General features: G+C 35.5%; 1 long non-coding RNA gene across 2 annotated transcripts in view; it reads left to right on the forward strand.

The window, feature by feature from the left end:
• LOC108583129 overlaps positions 1–16,653 on the forward strand; it is a 460,617-nt gene extending 443,964 nt beyond the window's left edge. Inside the window, exon 6 of one of the 2 annotated variants that reach the window (XR_004180100.1) lies at positions 10,165–16,653. This is a non-coding gene — a long non-coding RNA (uncharacterized LOC108583129). Of the gene's footprint in view, positions 1–2,633; positions 6,357–10,164 lie in introns of those variants that run through there. The other variant, XR_001897440.3, reaches the window with a different exon arrangement.
• Positions 16,654–17,843: the final 1,190 nt, after the last annotated feature.

Raw genomic sequence — 17,843 nt, forward strand, 5'->3', positions numbered from 1 at the left:
ACCTATATAGGAAAGAGCTAGCTGCAGAGTAAAGATTATTAATTTGAAGATAATTTCTCCTTATTCACAGACAATGATTCTAGAATAATTATAGGCTCTTCTCTATCATAAAGCATCCTCAGGCTTCTCTTCAGCTACTACTCGCACTCAGATTACTGGTCATGAAATCAACTGACATTCTTACATGATAGAAAGGTCCATGTGTTTTAATGAATTTGCATACATACAAAGAAATAAGCACACACACAGAATTATACAGACTTTAGCACTTCTTTGCTCGTATTTTATCAGTCCTACTGAAATATTTTATTGTATCTTGGAGTTGATGTTGGAAGCACATTTTGGATTTGGATGCAGAAGTTAAATACCATATCCTACATGTGAGGCTGACATATAAAAGGCTTAAACACTGCATCCAGATCAGCGTGATAAATTAAGAGTGATTAAGTAGCATTCTAGAGCTGGTTTGACCTAAAGAGGCACTTAGGAGCTATCTTATGAGGAGAGTAGAATTCAGAAATGTAACATAATTAAATGCCTGCCTTGTGATTTTGCAGCCCTAATAGAATGCTACGGACATGTTGAATTTTAATAACTCACAGAAGAATACATCACAGCATAAAATTGTAGACTTACAAATGTCTTTAGTTCTCATTTATCAATTCCCCCTTTTCTTATACCATCAAAAAACTGAGGTTTGCAAATATTTAAGCAATTTATCCAAGGTCACACAGCTCCTAAATACTAGGGCTGAAACTAGAATCTCTAGCTCTCTTCCTGAAATCTTTACCATATGAACTGCCTACTAGAGTTGAACATTTACTTTCCATTTCGTCACTTGAACTTATTCTCTTATCCTATGCTAAGGAGAGAAGAATATCTCATACATGAAAGTGTCTAATACATATGGTTAACTTTTTAAAAAATTGGATCACTAAATTCATCCTCCTATAACCCTGAAGATGGCTAGCATTCATTTTTAAAGAATTCTAGAAAACAAATTTGGACATCTGTCTATTTCTGGATACAAATTAGGCCATAAAGCAGCTTAAGAATACGTATGAACCCTCAAGCTCAGTGTCAGACTCCAGCTAAGCATTTTGGTTGGCATTATTTATATCTTCTATGGTCACAATTTGAACATGATTTCAATCAAGTATTTCAGTATTCTTTATTTTTCCAAGGTTTTCGAATAGTGATTTTTAAGGTTTGTGTCTTATGAACGGATTTAAAAGTAGAATGGATAAATTCTACAACTCCCTTTGTTTGTGAATATTTTATGTTTAATATGAATTCATTTATTTTCTCAAAGCTTCATTGTTGAGATAAATGTCAGGCACAAAAGTCCATTACAGGATGCAGGAGGCCCCTGAAGTTCGATTAGTCTATTGATTGTCTAAGGAGTAATCAACAATGATTCTTGAATATTTTATTCCAATATTTTGTTTCCATTGCAACTTCTATCTGAAACTTTTCTTCTAAGCACGACATTCATACTCACAGGTAAATCCAGAAGAGAGAGCTCCCAGTGTAAGGAGGGGGTTGGCTCAACAAGGCCTCCTAGGTCCTGTGCAATAGCCGGTGACCCACAGTGCCTACAAGAGGATACCTAATTCCACAGCCTGCCACCCACAGCTTTCCTTGCTATGGCCTCATCCTACTCACTGAATTTCATCTTAACACCTCTTACTCCCTCACTTCCTTCTTTCTTTCTCTTTCTCTCTCTCTCTCTCTTTCTCTCTTTCTTTCTTTCTTTCTGAGTCTCGTTGTGTCACCCAGGCTGGAGTGCAGTGGCACAACCACTGCAAGCTCTGCCTCCCAGGTTCACGCCATTCTCCCACTCTCGCCTCAGCCTCCCAAGTAGCTGAGACTACAGGCGCCTGCCACCACACCCGGTTAATTTTATTTTTGTATATTTAGTAGAGATGGGGTTTCACGGTGTTAGCCAGGATGGTCTTGATCTCCTGACCTCGTGATCCGCCCGCCTCGGCCTCCCAAAGTGCTGGGATTACAGGCGTGAGCCACCGCGCCCGGCCAACTGCTTCACTTTTCAACAGAAAGTCCCTCAGCTTTTCTCTGCTTAACTGTTCATTTCTGCTTAGTGATGTTTGCCTCAGGAACACATACCACACACACAAACACACACACACACGCACACCTCTTCCACACTGGGTCTGGAGTGGTACTTCGTAGAAATGCTGGTACGTTCCTCACTCAGTCTTTCCTATTCTGGTACATGTTTGTACTGTGTTTCTTATCTTACTGTATTCTATATAAAAGATAATGGATCGAATTCCCAGATGAAAGACTTGGTGGTTCAAAGGCAAGATTTCTAGGAGGTTATGAAGGCGACAAGGATAGCAATGAGCCCAGTGAAAGATAAAGCACTGGGAACCACCATATATTTTTTCAGTTGATATGCTTTCTTTATAACAGGCAATGTAATAGGCTTTTATCATGTTATTCCATCTTTATAAGTATATATTTATGGTACAAACAATAGGATTTTTCCATTTTTGTATTTAAAAAGTAGAATAAACCGTTTTACCTATTATCAACATATAAAATTGATTCTTAAAGTAGAATGACAATCTATACTAATATCCTTTCAATTACTATATTTTCAAACACAGACTTGTGATCTACCTATTGACTGATGCTAAGTGGGAATTATAATCACTTCATGAATCCTATTCAGATCTGCATTCAACATACCAAATTCATCTAGACCACCTCCTGAGGGAAAATAAGGTGTTTCCACTGGTAATGCAAAGCAGCATTTTTTGAGTCTTGGTTCCGGCAACCAAATTGCACCACTTTTGAATTCATGACTCTCCATTCCGTGGCATTATTTTTTTATCTGAAAAATGGCTAATTTTATTATCCTAATTCATATATGTTTGTTCTTACACTTAGAAATATTTTTGTCCAGGAAACTGGTTTCTTACTTCTATATACACCTAGAGATATTTTTAAAGTAATATTTTGTCAGATTTGGATTGCCTAGAATATATTTCATTTATTTATATTATCTGCAAAATATTTAAATTGAAATCACACAATACAATTTTATTCTAAATATAGCAGTTGGTGCATATAATGTGATGACCTCTGCTGTTGCCTGTTTTAAAGACTGAGTATTAAAATGAAGGAAATTATGTGATATATTTTCTTATACTTTAAAACTATTTTAAAATATCTCAAATGTATTATCTAACTTTTTATGATCATTATGAGTCAGATGAAGCAATGCTAGAGCTAAGAAAAATGAAGCTTACTTAAGATTATGCCAAAGTTAAGTCTTGGGCATGGGATAGAACATATGTATCCACTGTTTCAGCAAAACGACTTTTTCCACATCCCACATCATTAAATGCTATTCTACTTAAATTCCACAATTTCTTAATTATTTTTCTTTTTTGTCAGAGAGATGGCATCAAGGTATGGGAAAGTATAAGTTTCATGACAGAAGTCTTGTTAGACACATCCTTAATCCCTCTGAGATTCAGTGTCAAATAATTCATGCATTAAAGTAGTATCTGTCAAAATGTCAGTCCTTTAAAGACGAAAATGCAACTTAACAGATTGTCTATAAATGCTACCAGAGGTTAAGGTGGTGGTGATGATTGGGATAATAATGTTAATATTGGCTTCCAGTGAATCTCTCATGAAAATTGGGTCTTCATGATTTTAAGGCTTATCTTATCAAAATAAGAAAATAGCAACATCAGATATAAGAAATAGCCAAAATGAGGTATTAATAGCATAGAAAATATTTGAATTGTATGTTACTATATATCAAAATTTCTATCATAGTGAATGTATATTGCAGTGCTTTATAGTAGAGTGCATTTTGCTGCAGAACTCTAGCTGTCAGAGAACAAAAATGAGTGCAGAAGAGAGAGAGTGTTTTGGATATAAGTAAAGGAAAAGAGGACAACATAAATAATTAGTCAAAGAACTGAAATCTTCTAAATGTTAAACCCTATCCTTTCTTAAACACTGGCCTTCCCAAAAGCTATATGGCTGAGTCTTTAGTGAAGCTCACACCATCCTTGCCAAAGACTGACTTTGACTTCAGAGCCATAGGTTCAGTTTGCTCTCACAATTGAAGCTGAGGAACACAATTTCCTAGTAAGAGAAGTGAATAGAAATTATTAATAGGTTCTTTTGCTCAGCTATAAGTTAAAAAACTTGGGGGTTCCTGATATAAATATTCAGGATCATGTAATCCTAATCTGTGAGACATTAACATATTTTATAAAGCATTTTATTGGTGCAAGTTTATTTAAGAATATTTTGTATCACAAAATTACCATATGAGCCAGGAATATCACGGTTGGTATATAACTGAAAGAACTGAAGGCAGGAGCTCAAACAGATATTAATGTATCTATGTTCATAGCAGCCTTATTTACAGTGGCCAAAAGGAGGAAGCAATCCAAGTGTTCATGGAGAGTGAATGGATAAACAAAATGTGTTGCATGCACACAACAGAATCTTACTCAGACATAAATGAGATGCTGGCACATGCTACAGCAAGAATAAACCTTATGCTAAGTAAAATAAGTCTGTCACAAAAGGACAAATATTGCTTCACTCAAATGAGGTACTGAGAGCAGTCCCATTTGTAGAGCCTGAAAGTAGAATGGCTATTGTCAGGAGCTGGGGGAGGGAGCAATGGAGATTTGTTGTTTAATGGACCAGAGTGTCCATTTGAAAAGAAGAACGAATTTTGAGGATGGATGGTGTTGACAGTTGTGCAGCAATGCGAACATACTTAATGCCACTGAACTCCACACTTAAAAATGGTTAATATGTTGATTTTATGTTATGCATATTTTCCCACAATAAAAATATTCTTTGTGCATTTCTTTTGTCTTATATTTTCTTGTTACAATATCTTTTAATCTTAAATTCATGTCATATTTCTAACACTACTGAAGATCTCTTTCGTAACACTAGTCTCAATTTCACTGCACACAGTTAAGACTTTCATTGGTGTACAATTCCTGTGGTTTGATAAATTTAGTGCTATAAACAAACAAACCTAATACATTTTAAATAACCTAGTTGTATGTTTGTGGTTTCCAAAGAATGCACTTGTAACTCAGTGAGCACAACGGTCGAGTAATAATTCTAAGAGTTTTGTCTGAGTTGCTTAGACATGACTTGGCCACTATTGTCATAGGACAAGATTCCTTACCTCCTACCAGCTGGTAGGGCTGTATATGACCTCAGCTGACCACTGCAGGAATGACCACTCGCTCAATTCCTGGCAGGGAGACTGCAAATTCCTTTGCCTGTGAAATTTTCAGGTAGTAGGCAGCCATAGAAAGCAGCACCCCAAATCCAAACTGACTGTCATTCAAACAGTCTATGTGCCTCACTATTGATAACTTTGTTCTCACCTCGTCCTGTAAAAAAACAAGAGGAATCAGAGAGAAGTGGGATTCCTACGCTGGGCTGTGGGAATGGTTTTCTTGTCCTGCAGTGTTTACTGGCCCTGGCACACAGCTGTATGGGATGATAGGAAGCTAGGGGAGTCTTGATTTATCTTCTCTGTCTGACTCAGGATGTGTAAATTTTCCCCTTCCACAATAAAACCTCTTTCCCTCACATCTACGTCGTGTTATCTTATGTATCCCATCACAAGTCTGGTGCAAGGCAACTGGTGAACTGTCTGGACTCCCCTTTCACAACAGGGATGAGCATGGAAGGAGATGCTGGGCGTGGCCTTCCCATTACTGCTTGCCAGCTCTGGGCTTGTTCTTTTAAATGTTATGATTTGAAATATTTTAAACTAATCATTTAAATCATTATCCACTTTGGTTTTTACCTTATATCTCCACAACGTTTAAAAATGTCAATTTCCAATAGCATTCCCCCCCTCCCCTTCATTCCTTCAACACAGCTCCAGAAGGCTGTTTCCTGTAACAGGCTGGGTGCAACCGAGGTAACCTGAGGTTCAGTGGAAATGGAGGGGAATAACAGCACACTGTAGACAAAGCCCAGGCAACACAACCTACTGTTAAATATACATGTAGATGTTTTTAACACTTTGTAGACTTTCTACCCAAGAACGTATTTCTCACTGAAAATCTTTCTTCAATCCCTAAGCTATTTATGTTTTCTGGAACCATCTTCATTTACTGGCTCATTGTCTCATAGTTCTAGAGCTCAGAACTCTGTCAAGAAAACAAAGAAAGGCTCAGAAATGTCTATAATTTTATTTGCAGAGAAAGTTATTTTCCCTTTTCCTCAACTGTTTCAAATGGATATAGAGTGGAAGTTTCTTGTTCTTTTTATTTATTTTTATTTTTTGAGACGGAGTCTCTCTGTCACCCAGGCTAGAGTACAGTGGCACGATCTCGGCTCACTGCAACCTCCGCCTCCTGGGTTCAAGCGATTCTCCTGCCTCAGCCTTCCAAGTAGCTGGGATTACAGGCATCCACCACTGCACCAGGCTAATTTTTGTATTTTTAGTAGAGACAGGGTTTCACCATCTTGGCTAGGCTGGTCTTGAACTCCTGACCTCATGATTCACTCACCTTGGCCTCCCAAAGTGCGGGGATTAGAGGCGTGAGCCACCGCGCCCAACCAGATTTCTCCTTCTTAATAAAAAGCTTCTAAAAAAAATTCTAAGTTATATTAAAGAGGTTTGCTAAATTGACAGAGTTTGTGGTTACTTACTGTGCTTTATTAGCATGGAATTTGCAGCTTGGTGGAAAGTGTCCAATCTATTCCTAAGACCATGATTAATAGACACAGAGCCCCACTTTACTGCAAAGTATGAAAGAGTTGATCTGACCCAGCAGATTAAGACAACGGTTTCTGGAGTCAGAACTTAGGTATAAATTCAAGCTCCTTGACTTCCTAATTGTGAAATCTGAGCAAGTTTCTTAACCTGTCTGCACCATAATTTCTTCATTTATGAAACTGAGGTAATAATGTAACTACCTTTTATGATTGTTAAGAGAGACTGATAAATTTTTAAATGTTTTCAATAAAACAGTGATTGGGACATAATACTCAAGGAATATTTGCTTTTATTCTTATGGAGAAACTCAAGATCAAATCTTCAGAATAAATTTTTAGTGTTCACGATACCACTTTTTATATGACAATATTAGAAGGGTCTTCTATGGCCATAAATTGAGTTTGAACCAATTTCTAGGTTTCTTATACGTGATATTTTCTCAGCTGTAGACACACTTTCTGATGTGTGTACACAGGGGACAATCACTGACTCTCTCTGTCTAATTTGTGTTGGGAGTGGTAGTGAGACAAGAAGCAAAGGAAGTCCATGAAGAGCTCAGAATCTGAGCAGAGTTTTCAATGTAGCCACAGAGCTGGGCACAAAAATAAGAGAGAATTAAATCACAACAGAGAGGGCTTGATGTACACATCAGTTTTTTGGAGGCGTTGCACACAATTACATTTCTGGTGTGGATGCAACATAAAACAACCCTTGCACAGACTAAAGCACACCTGCATATCAGCCAATCACTAATTAGGGTGAGGAGCCCTGCCCCTAGTCTACCTGTTTTATATGAGCATAAGTTAGTGTCTTTGGATGAATATAGTAGCATTTAATCCTCAGATTATCTACATGACTTTTCATATGTAATATATAGTGAACTAAATATATGCAGATATATAATAAGGCAAGCTTTAAGCAAAAGCTAAGATAAATAATAAATGCAAAGGAGTTCTAGACAGAGTTTTTTGCATGCACGTATAATTACAATTACTATATCAAAAGAAATATTAACATAGATATTTTTATGGTGAACTAATAACTAGAAATTAATTTAATGTAAATATTGAGATTAAAAAATATAATGAACAAAATGAACTCAGTTTAGACATAGCTGAGAAGATAATTAGCAAATTGAAAGGAAGCTTAGAGAAAAATATCTAGGATGAAATTAAAAGATATAAATTCAGGATAAAGTTCAAAAATTTAAAAGATAAAAATATAGGGGAAAATTGAAAGAACTGTATGCCACAGAGTAGAAAGTTCTACATGGTTGTAATTTGAATCCTAGAACAGGAGGAAAGAGAAAATAGGACAAAAACAAAGCGTGAAGAGGTACTAAATTAGAAATTTTTAAAATTGGTAATGCATTTCTAGCCACATATTAAAAAATGGCTAAAAACCCCAAGAGAAAAAATACAAAATAACAGCAACATAAAAACAATAACACAATTTTAAAAAAACAAATCTGTAACTAGGGTATATAAAAAAAGAGTACAGAAAATTGTCTGGGCGTGGTGGCTCACACCTGTAATCCTAGCACTTTGGGAGGCTGAGGAGGGCAGATCACGAGGTCAGGAGATCGAGACCATGCTGGCTAACATGGTGAAACCCCGTCTCTACTAAAAACACAAAAAATTAGCTGGGTGTGGTGGCAGGCGCCTGTAGTCCCAGCTACCCGGGAGGCTGAGGCAAGAGAATGGCATAAACCTGGAAGGTAAAGCTTACAGTGAGCTGAGATGGCGCCACTGCACTCCAGCCTGGGCGACAGAGTGAGACTCCATCTCAAAAAAAAAAAAAAAGGTGCAGAAAATTAAAAACAAAAAAAGTTTGAAAAGCCATGCAGAGGAAAAAAAAAAAAAAAAAAAGATGGCAATAAACTCAGGTCTGATTACTCAACAGAAAATATGGAAATTAGAATACAGTTGAATTAATTATATTTTCAAAAAGCATTTAAGTGCCAGCATAAAGCAATAAAGGCCTTTCTGGGGGGGAAAAAAAAAACAAAAACAAAAAACAAACAAAAAAACAAAACCCAGAATATTTTTCACCAGTGGACTCACACTTAAAAATAACCAAAAGTGCTATTTCAAAACAAAAAGAAAATTTCCTCACATGTTTGCATGCCTATGCATGTGTTACACAGATTGAGTAAGAGCGTGCAAAAGTGTAATTATGTTGATAAAGTAACCATCAATATTCACTGAAGCAGCCAAAGTTTGAACAACCCCAAAATATCCACCAACAAAATAATGAATAAATATGTTGCAATATATTGAGACAGCAGAATACTATACAGTCATAAAAATGAACAAGTTACTTCTACCATCAAAAACAGGGATAGATTTTACAAAAGTATTGTTGAGCCAAGGAAAACAGATCCAAAGTAACAAACCCCCTGAAAGGATCCATTTATATAATGTTCTAAAATGCATTTATGGTGTCAGAAGTCAGGAAAACAATTGAGGATACTTGGGAGGGGACACAGGAGGCCATCTAAGATGCTGGCAGTGTTTTATGTATTGATTAATTACATGGTTGTGTTCACTTTACATTAACTTATCAATTTGTGCAACTTTTCTTTTAATAGCTTTAGTGATTTCTAAACTTTAATTTGGACATTGTTCTTTATATATGTGTGTATATATATATATGAGTTTCTCTCTATATATAACAAATATATAAGTAGAATTATATATATATATATAACTCTATCTCTAGAACTCCTTTGCATATATTACACATATATCTGAGTTTAATCCTTAAGAAAATACGTCCCTCCTCTAGCATTTTGCAGCACAGTCAATTTTAAGATTGGCTGATACACATTTTAGGAAAAGTGTAAAAATATAAAATTCAGACTGAACAGCTTAAATCAGAGTCATATATTAAAATAAACAATTCCACACTTTATTAGCTGCCTTATTAATTACATTGGGTGAAAAATAGATTTGTAAAATAATCTTAGGGACAACAATTAGAAATATGCTAATCATGTTGGAAAACTAATGTTAATTTATAATTCAAATATTATGTTACTCGATTCAATCTCACCATCCTTTTATATTGTGTAACTTCCCCACAGTGAAAATTACACACATTCTGATGCAAAATGGAACTTTTCTTTGTATGGACAAAAGTGCTACACGAACATACTCTGTACCACTCTAGGGGGTGCATTCTCAGAAATCTTTCTTATCAATCTCTAATACATTTGCATACTAATTTACAACAGAGAGAATTATAGTTGTCATTTGGTAAAATATTAAAAAATATAAGGTAAGAGGCTATGCTGCTGGAGATTCTTTTTATAGTTAGGAGAGGAGTAAACAAAACAAAACAACTCCACTACCTTGTCCCCAAATGTATCACAGCACTTCCTTTTGTCTGAAATTACCCACCAGGCAAGCAACCAAGAAATCATGGGAGATGTAGCTGTCTGTATTTAAGAGATGGGCAGAGCAAGGCTGAACAGAGCAAACAGACAAACGACTGGCGTGTTGAAGGAGATGCAGCGTTCCTGTGGGTAATGTCTCCTGTTGTCACCAGTATATAGCATAAAGACATTTGCCACCTGCCAGCTGCACGCCTGGATGACCCCTGAGGATGGAGCTCATTATTTTGTCTGTCTTAGTTTATTTAGGGCCTGATTATCTTGCCTAGATGAAACCTGGCTTCATCTCAGCCCATCTCATTCCCTATTATATTCTAAATCCTCTTGTTAGGAAATAAATCTTGCCAAACTGGTATCTAAAGCATATTCATGGGCCCTTCAATCAACGTGTACAGCCCAGAGGTTTGAGGAAGCTCTGTCTCAAAACCTCTCTTTGGCTAATAAAGCTCAGACCCTAGAGTATATGGTGTTGCTTTCTCCTGGGTTGGTTGAAAACAGCACTTTCATTGGTTTTATCTTCTCTGACCTAATGCAATTTCCCATTTCCAACCAAACCTAATAGCTTTATTTTCTTCACACTCTTCCTCCTTTTTTCCTTTAACACTTCCCATTGGGAGAGAAAAGAAGCAAGATTTTCCTTCACTTTACTTTCATTACCTCTTGATGCTCTCCCTGAGCATCAGGTGTCAGAAATTCTACAATCATGAAACGCTAAAATACTATATTATGTTCCTACAGGTCTGGGCCTTATAAATTTCATCAATGAAATGTTACGATAATGGGGGATGCTAAAATGATTGATCAAATCATCTCTCAATTTAATAGTCTGGATTGTTGGTGGGAGTTTTTGTTTCTTTTTCTCACTACATTTCTTACTATGAACCTAACTCCCTTGCTCAGTTCAGGCCGGTTGACAACATGCACTAACTACAGAAAAGGCCTTGGACTTCAGACAGCAAAGCCTTGTCTGCTAGGGTAAGCAACAGAAAAAAGAAGTAGTCCTTTTAATTGTCCTGTTATGCAGTTTATCTGTGTAGTAAGTTTTCCTCCCAAAATATAATCTCAAAATAATTGATACCAGGTTCTTACAGAAAGCCAAAGAGAAGGAAGTAACACTAAAAGATCTTAAAGGTTATACAGCCAAACCACCAATCTTGATACACAAAATCATAGCCTTTCATCAAGCTGGACCTTCATACCTTAGTTGACCACAGAGTTGCCTTCACTAGATTAGTTTTAAATGTGATTCCCTGAAATTTTATTGGCAAGCACTAGATCAAAATGATCGTATCAAAATCACTAATGTACTTGCCATAAAGCTGTGTGAGCACTGTCCTCCCCATCCTTTATGTCTTCTTTGTAATGTCAGGATGTCTCTTGTAGAAACAGGCTAACAGAGCTCATGCTTCCCTTGAGGAACTGGCTTTCTGCCTCCTGTCAGTTAAATAATTATGCAAATAATCATCTGTCTTCTTACTTTGGCTGCTAAAAAAGATCAGAGAAAAAAATTTGTAACTGCAATATAACAGTTTGGTTTGAATCTGAATTTATGACGTCTTCTATTCCTTGGTTCTAATTTTTCTTTCCTGTTTTGTATTTTCTTGAAAGTGTTTATATCATATAATTGATGAAGTCGGCAGTGTTCTACACTGCATTTTCCTGAGGAAAAGTTTAGAGATTTGTTGGTGTGATGGTTAAAACTGAATGTCAACTTTATTGGATTGAAGGATGCAAAATATTGTTCCTGAATATGTCTGTAAGGGTGTTGCCAGAAAAGACTGATATTTGAGTCAGTGGACTGGGAAAGGCAGACCCACCCTTAATCTGGGTGGGCACCGTCTAATCAACTGCCTGTGCCACTAGAATAAAAGTAGGCATAAGAACATGAAAAGACCAGACTGGCCTAGTCTCCCAGCATACATCTTTCTCCCATGCTGGATGCTTTCTGCCCTCAAACATCTGATTCCAAGTTCTTCGGCTTTGGGTATCTTGGACCTTCGACCACAGACTGAAGGCTGCACTGTCGGGTTCCCTACTTTTGTGATTTTGGGACTCAGACTGGCTTTCTTTCTCCTCAGCTTGCATATGATCTACTGTGGCACCTCACCTTGTAATGCTGTGAGTCAATACTCCTTAATACTCCTCTTTATATATACATCTATCCTATTATTTCTGTCCCTCTAGAGAACCTTGAGTAATACAGTTGATTAAACAACTATTTTAACTTCTCACTGTTACTAAGACTTAAAAATGGATTTTCTCATGCAAAATTCTGTTCCCTTTATGTGAATCCAGTGGTTTTCAATGGGAAGAGTAAGGCAGCTGTCCTTCAGATATTTGCAATATTTGGAGACCATTTTGTTTGTCACAACCTAGGGGAGGATTGATACTGATATCTAATGGGTAAAGCCTAGCGATGCTGCTAGATGTCCTAGGACACACAAGGCAATCCTGTTGTCCTCTGCCACTGCAAGTACAGCTAGTTTTTCAGATCAAAATGTTAACAGTTCTGAGGTTGAGAAACCCTGCATTAAGATTAGCTCCTTTTAATACTATTTGCAAACAAAAACAAAAACAAACTTCTGGGTAAGTTGCCATACCTCCTTTTCCTTTTGTAATTTTACTTAATCACCTTGTCAGTGTTCTTATATTTTATTTTTTCCACTGTACCAACACTTTTATTACTTAATTTGACTTTTCATTTTCATTAATTCCACCTTTATTCTTTTCTGTGTTCATTTTGTTCCTTTTCTTAATTCTCAAGGTATATATTTACTTCATGATTTGCTTTATATATTATTTAACAAGAAAATGAATTGATGACAGAGAAATATAAAGTGCTTTGGCTCTTAAAGTTGAGAATAATAGCGTTGGTGATGAGAATTACACAAGGCCATTGCTGTCCTGAAATGGACTAGACTCGGATGAAATTCTTCTAGTGCAGGGCTCCCACTAGATTAGGATCTTCCAGTTAAGCTCACCTCCTTCAGTGGTTATTGTCGAAAAGAATTGCTTCTGCCTTGTTCTCTTATGAATAATATAAACTATTGGAAGTGTCTTCCAATTCTTGTTTTATTTTCCTCACAGGAGGTTATCTTCTACAATAAGGGAGTATACATCTTTAGGGAACAAAGGTCTTTGCCTCTCTGCTCTGCAGAAGGAGAGAAGGAGATTGCGTGTTGAAGTTATAATGAGGCAAAGGATAGATAGTGTTTAGGCAGAAAGGTGATAGATATAAAGATAGATGAGGAAAATCATTTTTAAAAGAATAAGAAGACCCATCTTAAGTGTATGTTATCTTGAAAGTGTTTTTGGCAATGTGATTTTTAAGCCAAGAGCTGAAAGCTGAGTAGGAGTTTTAGTCCTTTGGCTGACAGATACCAGGAATTGCATTTCAGGAATTCATGTATGGGAATGAGGAATTAAAGCCTTTGTGGTAAGAAAGTACTTGCTGAAACTGAGGAATGGAAAGATGATTGGTGTGACCTGAGCATGGTGTAGAAGCAACAGAAGACTGTAAGGAGAGGCAGGGAGGTTAGCAAGGGCCAGACCAAACAGGCATATTATACCATTCTTATCCTAAGAGTAATGGTTGAAGCTTTATGCAAGTAATGGCATGATGCTTTTTAAAAGATCGTTCAGAAGATAGTGAACTGAGAGTAAGCAAGAGTGCAAGTCGGGAGATGAAAAGGTAATGCTGCAGCCCAGTGAGAGACAATGGTGGTTCACATCAGGGTACTGGAGGTAGAAACATTGATATGAGTCCATTTGTAGAGTTGGTTTGCCAGAACTTGGTGGCAGGTTATTGAGATGGTAAAGAAAATAGAAAAATTAGAAATAACTTTCAAATGCTACATTAACTAATTAGATGCTGTCACCATTTATTGAAATGACAAAAACTATGAAGAGATTTATCCAAGAACATCAATCAGTCAGCTTGGGATGTCATGTTTTGTTTTTTTGCTTTATTTTTTCTACTTTTCCCCCTCTTTTTTTTTTTTTTAATTCCCTTGTTAGCTACTGAAGAGAATAATTCCAATAGGAAATTGAACGTGAGACTCTAAAACTCAAAGAAAGCAACTGGATTACAGATTAGTTTTTGTGTCCTTGACGTATAGATTCCATTATGGCCAGGGGGATGAATGAGTTAATTTAGGAGAAAGTTTTACCCATAGAAGTGATATCTTAGAATGTAGCCTCAAGGAGTCCTGACATGTAGAGGTCAAATAGACAATAAGGAGGAGAAAGAGAATTAAGAATTAAGAGAATAACTACAAGATTATGTTATTTCTGAAGCCAAAAACAAGGAGCAAGAAATTGAATATACAATGTTTGAATAAAACAAAACTTTGTTGCATAAGCCTAGCTTTGCAAACAAAGCATAAAGCTTAATTGATCAATTTATTTTCCTAATTGTCTTAATACTATAATAATTATTTATCTTAATAGTAATAAATTGGTCAGTGATATAGAGATGCAAGTATAAAGCTGGGCTAGAAAAAAGGGAAAATTGAACGCTATTGAAATTGCATTCTCATAAAACTGTATTAGTGAAAAGCTGAAACCTAAAAGCAAAGCATATGAACATGTTAATTTTAGGTTTAAAAACACGATTTATTCACATACATGGGTGTTTGAAAATATTATATAGAGAAAATAAATATCCATGTTTTTTATGTGTGTTCATATTACTTAAAATACATATGTAATTAAACACACACTTGCTGTTATCTGTAATTTTTAATCCATAGTAACTTTTCAGTATCAAACTATCAGTTTCATATCAATCCTGGCTGATGCTTTGATGTGTTTCTGAAATATACATGGTTTTACTGGAGCTGTACTTCAAAGAGAAATTGGCCTTTTAATGGAAAAGAACTTTTTCCCTTGTTTAGAGGTAAGTATATGAAAGTCCCAGACTAGTATAGATAAAAAAAGGACCCCTCAAAGTGTCAGAAGATCAGACAGCAGGGCAAACTCTATGATTCAGAAGTCTAAATCCTAGTCGCATCTAAGAGAATGACATTTCTTTGCCACATCATTAGAAAATTTTCTTAGTTAGGGAATAAAATAGTAAGGCAGAGTTTTTCTGAGTTTTTAATTTCATTTTAATTTCTGATTATCCTGAAAAGATTTGAGAACACAAGTTCAAGTATTTGGAAGTCCTCCTTGCAATTTCACAGTAAACAAGGTTCATGATCTAGGTGAAATGTGGATGGATGATGAGTAGAATCTAAGATTTCAGGAAATATCAGTGTTCAACCCATTTTTCTAAACTTATATAATGATCAGTTCTGAATTCTTAATACTTTTGTCTGATTTCAACTTACAAGAGTCATTATTTCAGTCACCCAATGAAAACCAAAAGTACTTTAATGATATTATTTTCTGAACATCAGAGCACAGCAAAACATCTTACTATTTAGGCAAGTAATGCTTAGGCATCTTAGAGTATAAGAAAGCAATTTTGCTTTTCAAGCAAAAACTGTATGTTTAAAAAAACTATCATTTTGGGGGTGAATCAAATGGTGTAATTATTCTGTCAGACAGGTACAGTAATTGAATAAGCTATTTCATAAATTGAATCATATCAAGAATTCCATTATTTTAAAAACAATGTTATCTGAATACTTGAAATAGTTTAATACATGGTCATATAACTTCTTCCAACTTAGTTACATGTTGGTTTAATAAATATATTTTGATTTTGACTTCGTGGCATACATATATCATCAAAAAAAAATCTATACCCTAGAAACTAAAGTTCTTCTTGAAGAACATGAGATGGGCACACTTTTCTACATTATTTTAAGTTTATTTCAGCAACGATATTTGATATACAAGAGAAAACTTAGGCAAAAACTGCCCATAAAGGCCTAAATTTTCCCTGATAATTTTATTATTTAAACCAGGAAAACAATTTAAAAAGGCAATTTTGGTGTAAATTATATGGAAATGAAGGGATAAATATCATTCTATAATATAATGGGAAGTTTTATGTTGGTTGCCTAATTTATATTTCCAGACACCGTTTTCTCTCTATCAAGAAACCCAAACTAGAGTAGACATAATTTGCTTTATACTGCTAACGACAAAAACTAGTAAAGTTCACCTTGTTGGCTACACCAAGGACATGAAATCACTGATGCATTGTGACAATATTCGTCAAGGTTCCAAATTCATTATCTAAATCACACATGCCTCAGATTTTCCATCTAATGCGAGTGTGGCTCTTGCCTCTGAACCCTTGAGATTACCAGATAAGAGCGAAATGCTCCTATCTCTGTGCACACATATGTGCACTTTCAAATGCAGACATCAGAGTGAAGCAGCCACACCCAACTGCAGCAACATCTTTTCTTCTAGTGGGTTCATGACCCTAAAGAAGTTTCAATAATATTTAAAAAATAAAGCCTTTATTCTCAGGATATCTTAGGTACTTCGGAAAAATCCTCTCAGTATTTTTGAAATAAAATACTTTCTTTTGATATATACACATTAGATGTATATTTTTTCATAATAAATATCTATGTACAAAAATATATATATTGTAAAATATATATACAAAAATACATATTTTATTGTAATATCCTGACATTCAACAAAGGATTACATTTTAGATCAAAGCCTAAAGTAAAATATGAAAGGACAATATAAAATTAAATAACGTTTTTAGTGAAAATCATCTTCAGCCATTCTATGATCAGAACTCTAATTATTCTGTGAGAACAATTATGAACTGATCACAAGGAAATAAGACCATCGAATGAAAGGGCATAGCAGTACATTGCTTATGAAGAATCAAGTGCAAATATACTTGGGAACATTCCAGGCTTCCACTTGAAGATAAAATTAGTTATGCCAAACACATGTCTAACTTTCTCCTGTGATTTCTTTATTGGAAAATGGCCTGACAGCATGGCTATTTAAATGGACTGTCCCACCTGACTGTTTTATTTATCATGCAATAGAGTAGGCGTCTTTAAATGTAATACCTTCTGAGTTGAAACAACAGAGCGAGATCTATAAAAAGTAAGTCTACAGAAGCCAGACTCTAACTTAATGAGATATTATTTTACCACTTCTTAAGAAATGTGAACTATATTGACACCGTGGAGAAGAGTGAAAAGCAAAAGAACATTGAAACAAAAATGAACCAAACTCAATTTACCTGTTTCCCAGCCCCAGAGATAATAACTAGAAAATCACATTACTTACAAACATCTGGACCTGAAATACTTCGGGGGCACCTGGAGTAGTAAAGATCTGGTGTCAGGTTTTTGTCTTTAGTCAATTCATTAAGCTGCAAGGGGCCTAGAATATTAGATCACATTAGTCTCCTAAAATTGCCACAACACGTCTGTTTGGATAGGAAAGTACACTTCTTTTTTTCTGCTGGAAAATAAAGTATTTTCCTTTGAGAGTTGGTCTTTGTTCTTTGGTGGAGCCAAGAAATGTGTACTATTTATTAAGCTATATTTTAAGTAGGATTTAAAAAACATAATAAAATGAAATGCTTTATTTTTCAGTATTAAAGTTGCTGATGTAAATTGTAAAAATGTGAAGATAATTTAAACTTACATTTAGCCTAAACAGAGATAATAGTTTGGCACGAGAATATAGATTAAAAATTTCTGCATAATAAAATGGACTGCAAGGCTATTCCCGGCTACGGAGATAATGCCACAT

This window comes from Papio anubis, chromosome 19, assembly GCF_008728515.1.
Source record: "Papio anubis isolate 15944 chromosome 19, Panubis1.0, whole genome shotgun sequence".
In the NCBI taxonomy this organism is placed as follows: Eukaryota; Metazoa; Chordata; class Mammalia; order Primates; family Cercopithecidae; genus Papio; species Papio anubis.